Here is a 12,822-nt window from a genome sequence, read left to right on the forward strand (position 1 = left end):
CTCGTGATGTGTTGTGTGATAGACAATGGGGGAAGATATACAGAGCCTATACTGCCATTCTGTACACTATGAGACTCCATGTGGAGCTAGTTATGAGGGAGCTAGGAGGCTGAAGTTATTGTAAAGAAGACCATTAAAGCAGTTATGAGGGAGCTAGGAGACTGAGGTTATTGTAAAGAAGACCATTAGAGAACAACTGTAGTCTTCATGGAGAGAGAGAGGGAGAGGGAGAGAGGGAGACAGTAATACAACTTGCGCTCAGGCGAGAAGAGAGGCCCTTTTGTGTAGGCGAGAAGTAGAGGCTATGCTATGGCAGAGAGAGAGAGAGGCGGAGAGTGAGAGAGAGTGAGAGAGAGAGAGTGTGATTGCAGGACGAGTGCAGACTGGTGGAGGAGAGAGAATATTCAGAGCGTTTAATGGGCACGCCATTCCCTTAATGAATGCTCAGTTGCATTTTCAAGCCCACCTTTATTTCAAATTTAAGCCTCTTTCTCCTCCCAAGGGGGTGGCTAAAAGGAATGTCCAAGACACTCCTTTTTGGTACCACCTAATCATGCTTTCAGCCGTGTGGGTCATTTGGCAAATAATTGTTGGATCAAATATCCCAACAAAATGAAATGTAAAAAGTGTAAACAAACGGGACATATCACTTCCAAATTTCCTAACAAAGAGTCAGAGGCTAACTTTGTATCAGCCTCCAACTCCACTGAGAAATTATTTTAAATCTCAATGTAACCACACCTATATTCCTAACCTTTGTACGCCTAATGTTATAAAGGCAACCTATGTCCAATACCACCTATTCTAATATTTTTTCATAGTTGGTACTGAGGGGGGGTATTAAAAGACTAAGGTTATGTAAAAGGGGAGGAGAAGGGTGTGTGTGTGAATGGACTTATGTAAAAGGGGAGGAGAAGGGTGTGTGTGTGAATGGACTTATGGTCCACTAGCTCACCTATTTAAAGGTAGAGCTAGAAGGCATTTCATGTAGCATGAAGCTTAGTTGTATTTTGAGCAACTTAATAAGCAAGATTTTTTCTTGTATTTTGGGTCTCTCTCTCCTCCACATCTTTGATCTAGCATGAGCACCAGGAATTTCTAACATTACACCCCCTGTCACTTCGATTCCATCGGGCTTTGGTGCCTTGCCTAACATTCCCGCAAGTCCTATAAGCATCGACCCTTTCCTGGATGCCCACACCTTGGACATACTAACTAGGCTAGGAAGGGGGATGACCCAAGGATACTCACTAAGTCTCTTCCAACAAGAGCACTCACATACGGCCTCAATGATTCATACAAAAATACGGCCGTATAAATTTCCAAAATTATGGGCAAATATGACAGAACAACAGACCCTGTTCAACTCATTCAAATATTTGAACAGAGATGTGAAGCCTTTGGAAATCCCAAATACCCCACTAATGTTTGAATAGAGATGTGTTGAACTTATGCTTAGAGGGAAAAGCTAGTCGATGGTTCATCACATTGATGCCGACGTTCAAGACCAACTTCAAAACCTTGAAATCGGCCTTTATACATGGCTTTTCTGTTAGAATTTTGTGGTGCTCATGCTAGATCAAATATGTGGAGGAGAGAGACTCACAAAATACAAGAAAAGATCTTGCTTATTAAGTTGCTCAAAATACAACTAAGCTTCATGCTCATAAAATGCCTTCTAGCTCCACCTTTAAATAGGTGAGCTAGTGGACCATAAGTCCATTCACACACACACCCTTCTCCTCCCCTTTTACATAACCTTAGTCTCTTAATATCTCCCTCAATACCAACTATGAAAAAATTGGAATAGGTGGTATTGGACATAGGATGCCTTTATAACATTAGGCGTACAAGGTTAGGAATATAGGTGTGGTTACATTGAGATTTAAAACAATTTCTCAGTGGAGTTAGAGGCTGATACAAAGTTAGCTTCTAACTCTTTGTTAGGACATTTGGAAGTGATATGTCCCATTTGTTTGCACTTGTTACATTTCATTTTGTTGGGATATTTGATCTAACAATTATTTGCCAAATGACCCAAACGGTGAAACCGTGTGAGTGATAAGGCAGAAAAGGGATGAATGGGCAAGAAGCTCGCTTGGTGAGAGGGAATGCAGGAACGGAGCAGAGGGAGAAGAGGAGTAGAGGGAGAAGGTGGGCGCGCACGCGACAGGCCAAATCAATGCATGCCTAAAGGAGGGTGGCCCGTTTCCTTTTCATGATGGCCCACTATTTTCCATACTAAGAGAAGGGGGGCGCCAAATCATTGCATGCTTTGAAGAGGGGGGCCCAATTAATATTATGATGGTCCACTATTTTCCATATACATAATTTTAAAAACACTAAACTTCCCTCCTTTTAGGGGCTATTGGTGGTACCACCAAAAGGTGAAAAAAGTGGTACCACCTATACATGCTTTCACCCACACCTTACTTTGATCACTCGATGTGACAAAGCTTGTTCTATATTCGATGAAGTTGTTGTATTTGAAGATTCAGCTTCTCCCTTTGGCCTTTTTTCTAGACAAGATTGAATGCCTCCTTCAAGGGTGGGATTAGGTATGTTCTTCAAGGTGGTGACTAAGGTGGGGTACACCTTCTTGACTGCTTTTAGCAAAACAACCACTGCATCATCTTCATCCATTCTCACATTCACTGATGTAAGTTGAGCCATAAGGCCCTTCAAGTGGGAGATGAAGGCTCCAATGCCGTCTCCCTCTTTGAGTTCCAAGTTGAAAAATTTAATTTTAAGTGAGATCTTGGAATTCTTACCCCACGAGCTCCATAGAGCTTGTCAAGCTCATCCCATTTCTCCTTTGCAGTCGGAAGCTGGTCCACATGGTGAATGAGAGACTCATCCAAGATAAAGCATGATCATGGCTTGTTCCCTCTCATCATCTTCATTTTTTGCCTTGATTTTCGGGTTGAATTTTGAGGATGTTGGTCGGAGGCCAAAGTGGTCGATTTTGACTTCAGACGACCAAGTCCAAGTCGAAGAGCTTGATGTCAGCTTTCCGATAAGCTGTAGAGCACTTTCATCGGCGGATATACAATTTAGGAGATACGGGGTGTTTTCTAGATTTTTTTTTTTGTAAACAGAATATTAAATTCTTTTTTTTTCAGACTTTTTTATGTCCCAAGCTGTTCACGTGCCAAGCCGTTCACGTCCTGCACTTTCACGCCCAAGCTGTCCATGTGCCAAGCCGTTCACGTGTGTTCACGTGCCAAGCCGTTCACGTCCAAGCTATTTACGTCCAAGCCGTTCACGTCTTGCACTTTCACTCCCTAATGGAATAGGAGGTCCCAAAACCTATTTTCCATCATTGTCTCAAGAGAAAACATTTTCCTCTTTCCTTGTTTCGCAGCATGTTTTTGAGGGTGTTCCAAAAGGAATTTTGAAAAACTCTGTATGAGAGAGTTGTAGTAATTTTAGAGTACTACAACTTTGTTTCCCTGAGTCGTCCGTGATTTTGTCGTTTAGACTCTCCAAAAGTAGCCCACGCTATTTTTTGTGCTTTTTCGTGGTTTTTGGGTTTTTTTGCCTTGATTTTCGGGTTGAATTTTGAGGATGTTGGTCGGAGGCCAAAGTGGTCGATTTTGACTTCGGACGACCAAGTGCAAGTCGAAGAGCTTGATGTCAGCTTTCCGATAAGCTGTAGAGCACCTTCATCGCGGCGGATATACAATTTAGGAGATACGGGGTGTTTTCTAGATTTTTTTTTTAAACAGAATATTAAATTCTTTTTTTCAGACTTTTTTATGTCCCAAGCTGTTCACGTGCCAAGCCATTCACGTCCTGCACTTTCACACCCAAGCCGTCCACGTGCCAAGCCGTTCACGTGCGTTCACGTGCCAAGCCGTTCATGTCCAAGCTATTCACGCCACCCTAGCCGTTCACGTGCCAAGCCGTTCACGTCCAAGCTATTTACGTCCAAGGTGTTCACGTCCTGCACTTTCACTCCCAAGCCGTTCACGTGCCAAGCCATTCACATCCTGCACTTTCACGCCTAAGCCGTTCACGTCCAAGCCATTCATGTGCCAAGCTGTTCACGTCCAAAGAAGCTTTACCATTAGCTGACTCACCACAATGTTCTCGTAGTATTTTGGGGAGTTGGAGATACATTCTCCAGTAGAGGTAATGGAAGCACAAACACCAACTAAGTTGGGTAAGACTTTCACTTTGTCCAAGAGAAGAAAAGCTAATAGCAGCATCAAGAAGTTGGTGACTAAGTTTGATTTTGGTGGTGATGAAACTGTTGTTACTCCGTCTGAGTTTCATGTAAAAGATGGAGTCATTGTGGCTAATAAGATGTTGACAGCTGTACAAGCTTTTATTGGTAAGCAACAGGTTCAGTTTGAACAACACAGGCAGCAGATGGAAATTGAGGGAAAATATGCCCTCCTCTTTCCATGAAATTAAAACATTGAATATTTAGGTTGGTTCCACCTTTGCCCCTACCTCTCATCCCATCTCTTTCTCTTGTCTTGTAGGAGCATTTCTGCTTCCATGCAGCAAACTCAAATTTAAACTCTCCATATGCCGAGTCTATTGGTTGATCCCTTGCATCACCTGGTCTAGTTCTAGTCTCTTCGGGTCTTCTCTCTCTTATCACGGAGCAAGTCTAGTCTCCACTCCTTCTGCTTCTATGTTAGCCTCTGAAGCTTCCACTCTTTTTCTCTTGCAATCTTCAAAGCTTCATTGTATGTACCTTCTGGTCTTTTTAATTCGACCTTATCCTTTAAGTTAGCATGTAAAGGCTGAATAAACATATCTCTCTTCAAAATGATGGGAGGATGCTTAGCACTTAAGGATGCATCCCACTTGCTCCACAAGTCCTCAAACATGTCTACAAACCTATCAAAAATATTAGACAAACTGTGCTTTAGTCTTTGAATATCTTACCAAATGGCATCTAGGGACTCCCCTTTCTTATAATGTTGTACCAAGGCTACTCTCACTTCCTCATAGGTCTAAACTAGATGTGGCTACTGACTCCTCCAAGCCTGAAACCATTTCCTCGCATCCCCTTTCACTAACATAGGCAGCAATGCCAATTTGTCACATCATCACCCTTCTTTTTAAATGTGAATTTTGTTAGCTCCATCCTAGACAAAAAATCTTATGGGTCCTCATCGACATGTCCATGGAACATGGGATATGGCATCATTACCCGCAGCCATCTTGACAGCTGATATGTCATAGCTTTGCCAACAATCTGCACGGTGTCTTATGAAAGCCCTCCTCAGTGGGGGCACCAAAACAATGATGGCATCAGGAGATATTGCCTCTATAGCTCTATTTGAAGCACACCACTGTGAGAGGGGTTTATCACAAGCACCACACCCTCTAGTATTAATAAAACAACACCAAAACAGGCACCAGAACACCCAATCACTATCCCCCCTGGTCTCCTTAGCTACTCCAAAAGAATACTTCACTACCCCCCAACCACCCTAATGACTTCAAATCTTCCTTAGTTGTTCTCTATGGTGAGCACTAATCTCCAATGTCTTTGTCTATTAATTCAGACCCTCTCCTTACTCCAGCTGATGCCCAATTGACAAAAACCAACTCTAACGGGACACAGAAAGGCTCAGAACATGCCTCTGACATCCTTTCTTTGTTTCTTTGTAGAATTCTTTCCTCCAGAACCCAAAATGTTCTCCACTATCAGATGGCTTGACAAACAGGTCTCAAAACCTTTCAGGACTAGTCAACTGACCTCTGTCTAACAAAATACTCTTTTGGTCAACTCAAACAAGTCAAACTTTGTCTGTCTTTTGTCTGTCTTCTATATCCAAAATCAACAGCAATTCTGACCCTTCTTAAAACATCCTCTGACAGTTATAAAATCCCAAAAATCTTTTAAGTAGGTAAGATACCACCTTATTAGCTCTCTGTTGACTATTACCAGCTCACAACAATTGCATCCGAATGAGAAAAATCTACCCAACTAGCTAAGCTCACTTGGCTGATGTAGAATCACTCTCCTCCTCTAAGTGAGTAAGCTAACACTATAGGGATATCTAAGCACTTAAACAAAACCAGATATCCAACCCTTAGAAACAATCAACTAGCCAACTGTGTCAGACTGCTGCCTCCTTAGACACACTATAAACATAGTAAGCCTTTTGTCTGTTGATAGTCGACAGCTTTGACTATCAGACTAGACCCAGAAACACTTCTTACCCACTCTAACAAGTTAGCTCAAGATCCCCTCACTCCCAGATAATGGTTCTAACTTTGAGCTAACACAGAACCAACTTTGTTGACAAAAATAAACTTACCCCAGACAGCTTCATCTTCATAGCTTTTCAAAGATAATCTCTCCTCAAACAGTTTCTACAAAACCCTAAGGTAACTGAAACTCTTAAACACCAAACAACTCCACCTTCTCTGGATTTAAATCAATAGCGCAATGCATTTTAGACTTTGAAAATTTTGAGGGGAAGAATAATTGGATACAATGCAATAAAAGCTCTCATAAAGATAACCACAAAGAAATTAGAGAAGGACTCAAGCCCACAAAGTCATCAACAAAAAATTATACTCCAACCACTGTTGGTTTACAACTATCTGATAATACGACTGGAATATATTATAAGTAATCCTTGATTCATTCAAGTATTTAATAGTGGTGTTTATAGGGAGTTTCTGGGACACCAGTCCCCCACAGATAACTCTCTCCCTCCAGCACGCCCCCTGCTTTGAACTAAATCCAAGTGTCCTGAGCCAGATTCCTCGTCGTCCTCTCATCAATGTACCTACAAATGCTTCCATCTTTAACAACCAAAAAAACTTCTCCACAAAAGACTCTCTAATCCAATTTTTCAGGTGGTGCGAGAATTGTCTCTCTCTAATCCAATTTTTCAGGTGGTGTGAGAATTGTCTCTCTCTACGAAGTCTCTCTTTATCTCTCTCTTTTTTATCGCTTCCCTTGTCCAAAAATAGTTCCCGTCTCCTCTTTTTTTATTGCAGCTACCTCTATCTTTATGTGTACACCTATTTATTTATGTGTACGCCTATTTTACCTAAATCTTTCTAGCTTTTTCTCACACCACCAGCTTATTATAGCCTGCATATATATATATATATATATATACCCAAAAACCTAAATTCCCTAAGGTCCCTAACCATATCTTATTGTTTTTTATTATCCTCCTGGGGTTGGGGGGGCGAGCATCTCCATGAGTATATTCTTTGGCCCCCAAAAAATTTCGATCAACACAGTGCATTAGAATTTTTCAGGTTGATAGGTGCCACTTGTTGGATGGAAATGCTAGGGTTCCCTGGACCTCTACAGCTCTTGGTGGGATGATAAGCACACATGTTGTTCCGGCAAGCTTATGTGCTCTATGTGGTGGTTGCGTAGTAGACTGTGCACAATATGGGGTCAGCTTACAGTCCTCCTCGTATGAACTTCATTGGAGCACTTTGCCAGTCCTCCTCGTATGAACTTCATTGGAGAACTTGGTAAAGCATTGAGACACCTCATCAAGAAAGCCTCTCCTTATCAATTTGTTGTAGGGAAACTCTACAAACAAGGGAAGAACATAATAATGAGGCATGGTGTCCACCATGAGGAGAAATACGTCTCTATTTTAGAACAAGCCCACTCTAGAGTCGCATGCGTACACTTTGCAGTAGATACGACTACTCAAAAAATCCTTTTAGCAGGCTTATGGTGGCCAACCTTGTTTGGAGATGTCGTCAAATATGTGAAATGATGTGATGAATGCCAATGGTGGGGATGGTGATTTTGCACAATAAGGACATGATGTCACTTTACCCCATCATGTCCTTTACAACTATTTGAGAAATGGGGTATCAATTTTGTGGGTCCCATTAGTCCGACGGCCCAACACACCCAAGCCTAGTATATCATAGCGCTCAATGGACTACTGCGCAAAATGGGTTGAAGCTTGAGCCACAAGAAAGGCCAATGCAAGATCCACGGCGGCTAAATTCCTTTACGAGTGTGTGATCACTTGCTTTGGGTGTACCCTTGAGCTTGTTCATAAATGATAATGGCACCCACTTCATAAAAGAGGTGAGACAATTCTTACTACAAGAATTCTTGGTCACGCACTGCAAATCTTTACCCTATTATCCCCACCAAGCCAATGGCCAAGCAGAAAGCACTAACTCTTAAGACCCTATGCGCCATCTTTGACCAAGATTGTAGAGGCAAGTCTCACAAACAACTGGGAAAAAAAGTTGTTGGTTGCACTCTGGGCTTATCGCACATCGCATATAAAGTGGCCATTAACACGACGCCCTTCAGCTTAATGTATGGAACTGAAGTGGTTATGCCTATGGAATTCTTGGGTTCCAAGCTTAAGGGTAGCCGTGTAGGCCATTAACACAACACCCTTCAGCTTAATGTATGGAACTGAAGCGGTTATGCCTATGGAATTCTTGGTTCCAAGCTTAAGGGTACCCCATCATGTCCTTTACAACTATTTGAGAAACGGGGTATCAATTTTGTGGGTCCCATTAGTCCGACGGCCCAACACACCCAAGCCTAGTATATCATAGCCTACTGCACAAAATGGGTTGAAGCTTGAGCCACAAGAAAGGCCAATGCAAGATCCACGGCGGCTAAATTCCTTTACGAGTGTGTGATCACTTGCTTTGGGTGTACCATTGAGCTTGTTCATAAATGATAATGGCACCCACTTCATAAAAGAGGCGAGACAATTGTTACTACAAGAATTCTTGGTCACGCACTGCAAATCGTTACCCTATTATCCCCAAGCCAATGGCCAAGCAGAAAGCACTAACTCTTAAGACCCTATGTGCCATCTTTGACCAAGATTGTAGAGGCAAGTCTCACAAACAATTGGGGAAAAAAAGTTGTTGGTTGCACTCTGGGCTTATCGCACACCGCATATAAAGTGGCCATTAACACAACGCCCTTTAGCTTAATGTATGGAACTGAAGCGGTTATGCCTATGGAATTCTTGGGTTCCAAGCTTAAGGGTAGCCGTGTAGGCCATTAACACAACACCCTTCAGCTTAATGTATGGAACTGAAGCGGTTATGCCTATGGAATTCTTGGTTCCAAGCTTAAGGGTACCCCATCATATCCTTTACAACTATTTGAGAAACGGGGTATCAATTTTGTGGGTCCCATTAGTCCGACGGCCCAACACACCCAAGCCTAGTATATCATAGCGCTCGATGGACTACTGCACAAAATGGGTTGAAGCTTGAGCCACAAGAAAGGCCAATGCAAGATCCACGGCTAAATTCCTTTACGAGTGTGTGATCACTTGCTTTGGGTGTACCCTTGAGCTTGTTCTCATAAATGATAATGGCACCCACTTCATAAAAGAGGTGAGACAATTCTTACTATAAGAATTCTTGGTCACGCACTGCAAATCTTTACCCTAGTATCCCCAAGCCAATGGCCAAGCAGAAAGCACTAACTCTTAAGACCCTATGTGCCATCTTTGACCAAGATTGTAGAGGCAAGTCTCACAAACAACTGGGAAAAAAAGTTGTTGGTTGCACTCTGGGCTTATCGCACAGCGCATATAAAGTGGCCATTAACACAACACCCTTCAGCTTAATGTATGGAACTGAAGTGGTTATGCCTATGGAATTATTGGTTCCAAGCTTAAGGGTAGCCGTGTAGGAAAGACTCACCGGGCAATGTTCTGAGTGATCGGCTCTTTGAGTTTGAGAAACTCGATGAAACGTGCCTAAGGGCTCTGTATGGAATGATTGTTGAAAAACTAAGGTGCAAGCAATGGTTTGATGAGACCAACTCAAGGACAAAGAGATGAACAAGGGGGATCTGGTCCTTCTCTATAGCACTAAAAACCATAAGAAAAAACTCAAATATAGAGGACTAGGACCCTTCCTAGTGATCGAAATAATCCCATAGGGCACAATGCACATTGAAACTCTCGACAGTGTTGAGATGGCCGGTTATTTCAATGGTAGCAAATTGTGATGCTACTATGGACCACTCATACAAAACACCTTGAAGGAAATCCACCTTAAAAATGAGGAGAAAAAAAAAACAAAATGAGATTTAATAAACAACACAACGAGAAGCCAAGGAACAACAATTGAAACTTCATAGTAAACATGGCTCAATTAGTAGACCTTAAAGAAGAGGACTCGAAAAATTTTCCATACTAGAATGATCACTCGGACAAGTTTCACCCAAAAGTTAGTGCTTGTTGATATGGGTGCTAATGATGATTTAATGTCCTATGACACATGGCACTCTCTTGGGAGGCCAACCTTACCCCGTTAATTAAAGGTAAAATGCAAAATTCTCAAGGTGAACAAATGTATCTAGTGGATGCCCACCTGGTATATCCAAACCTTTGATGAAGATATGATGGAGGTTGGACAAGCTACAAATCTTTCCATTGATCCCCTAGTACCCCAAATCATGATACATTTTTGTTTACATATGCTCCCTCTACTATTATCATTGAGTCTTCTTGCCAGTTCCGAGGATGGACCTGAATTAGGAAGGGGTATGTTAACTACAATGGTTAACTTTATTTTAAGCATGGTTACATTTCATGTAATCCATTTTTATGCAAAACCACAATAATCACTTCATGTAAAAGATATATGGTATGACCAAGCTTATGACATGTGTGATGTCCCAAATAAGCCTAGGTGTACATAGAGCTAGAGAACCAATTTTGGGCACCCAATTGTTAAATGGGAAGTTAGCATTGTAAATAGAGAGCTCATGTATATAAGTGACTTATGAAATATGAAAAGGATATACAATCCCATTATTAAAATTGAGTTCTCTTCTCTCTGCCTCTTGATTTTTTGTGGCTATGGTGGTGATCTTGTGTGTGATGCGTGCGTGCTTGCTTGATTGTATGTGTGTGCATATAGGAGATGCTCCCTTGCTTACCTCTTCTTCTTCTTCTTGATCTCTCCCTCTCTCTCACTCTTGCACACACCAAGGCATTGAGATAGGAGTTGAGCTCTCCATATCTCATTCTCTCATTGAAGCTCCACTTGAGTGACACAAGTGGTGTGGTGAAGTGAGCCCCTAGCAGCTTCACATTGAGGAGTTAACCCTCATTAGGGTTGGCTAAGTGCATGTTCCTGAACCGACCCTTAGCCAACCCTCATTAGGGTTGGCTAAGTGCATGTTCCTGAACCGACCCTTGCATTGTCTCCTTTCTTTCTCTTCCTCCTCTATCATGCAAGGAGTATGCTCATTTAGGTGAACAAACATTTGTAAGGTAAAATGCACAATTCTCAATCTCTCTCTCTCTCTCTCTCTCTCTCTCTCTCTCTCTCTCTTGCACACACCACACACATGATTTTTTGGGGAGGTTTTCTACACATATAAAGAGGGTGTGGGAGTGTGAATTTGTGTGTGCACAAGTTTTCTTTTTTCTTTTTGTGTGTATGAGCACATATACACACACACACACACAACCAATGGCATGTCACTATTTTGATCTAAAGATCTACTCAAAATTTATCTACTCCTACCTCCTTACTTAATTTGTAGGGAATGGTTTGTGGTGGGCTTCTATGCTATTGTAATAACTCATCTCCAGGCGCTTAATGCTTGAGGCATATCAATAAATTACTCTCTTCTCAAAAAAAAACTTAATACACATACAAAAAACTTAATACACATAAACAACACCACAAAGAAATTGAATACACATACAAATAGCATGAAGAGGAAGTTGAAGGCTTGAAAACAACTATTAAATATCTTCAAAAAAACACAAAGGCATGTAAGGAGGAAGAAGACAAAGTTGGACAAAAAATGAGAACTCTGAGCAATATTGAAATATTGAACATTGGGACTCCACGTCTCAAAAGACATATTCGAGTTATAAAAGTATGAAATTTTGCACTTGGATTGTGTTCATCGTTCAAAATTTTGCATAATTATTTGTTTAAGAACTATGCATTTGATCTTGGTTTCACTAATCAATTAACAGTTTTACATTTCATGTGTAGGTCACTTATGCATTGAGATCAAGAGGTCATGCACCCTACTTCAGCTGGATAGCATTATTCTTTATGATTAACGCCCTACTTCAGCTGGATAGCATTATTCTTTATGATTAACACCCTCTAAACAATGCTACACTTAACAAAATTTTAAAATTTAAAGAAATACATTGTTAAAGAGTTTGTGGGAAGCAACCACGTGAACACACTCGATGTTTAGTGGAGGCTACACAAAGCTATTTCAATTATTGCACTCCAAGTTTAAGGACAAGAAAATAGCCTCAACAATACTTCCAAGTAAGAAAAGAGAGATACATATTGAGTGACAAGGTAGATGAATTTGTAGGAGAGACTCTATCACATTTTAGGTAAATTTCAATGTAGCACAAATGCATTTTCATTCAATGAAACAAACAATATATTTTATAACCTAGAAACTCTAGAAAAGTAATGGTCTATTTTTATGAAGTGAAAATTTAAGAGACAAAAGGCCTAAAGAATTTTGTTATAAGACTCAATGGGTGCAAAATTATGTTTGAATGCAAGTGCGATCTTACATATCCCTTAGTGGACCCCCTAGGCTTTTCTTTTCTAGTGCATACATTTACTTTTATTTTTGTTCACTTTTTTACCTATCAATTTGAATTGTGTAATCTTGTTGTTCATTGTGAAATAAAGTTCAAAATTTAGAGAACCACAAGACCCTGTTCTAGATCTTTAATCAAACAAAAACTCCCAAATATAATAGAAGCACAACCAAACATAAAGATTTTGCATGCTAAAGCTTTGAAATTGAGTGGCATATGGCAGGTAATCTAAAGACACAAAGAGTTTCTACAACATTTCATGAGGTAC

Source organism: Cibotium barometz, chromosome 10 (genome assembly GCF_041138505.1).
Source record: "Cibotium barometz isolate CiBa-2024 chromosome 10, ASM4113850v1, whole genome shotgun sequence".
Classification (NCBI taxonomy): domain Eukaryota; kingdom Viridiplantae; phylum Streptophyta; class Polypodiopsida; order Cyatheales; family Cibotiaceae; genus Cibotium; species Cibotium barometz.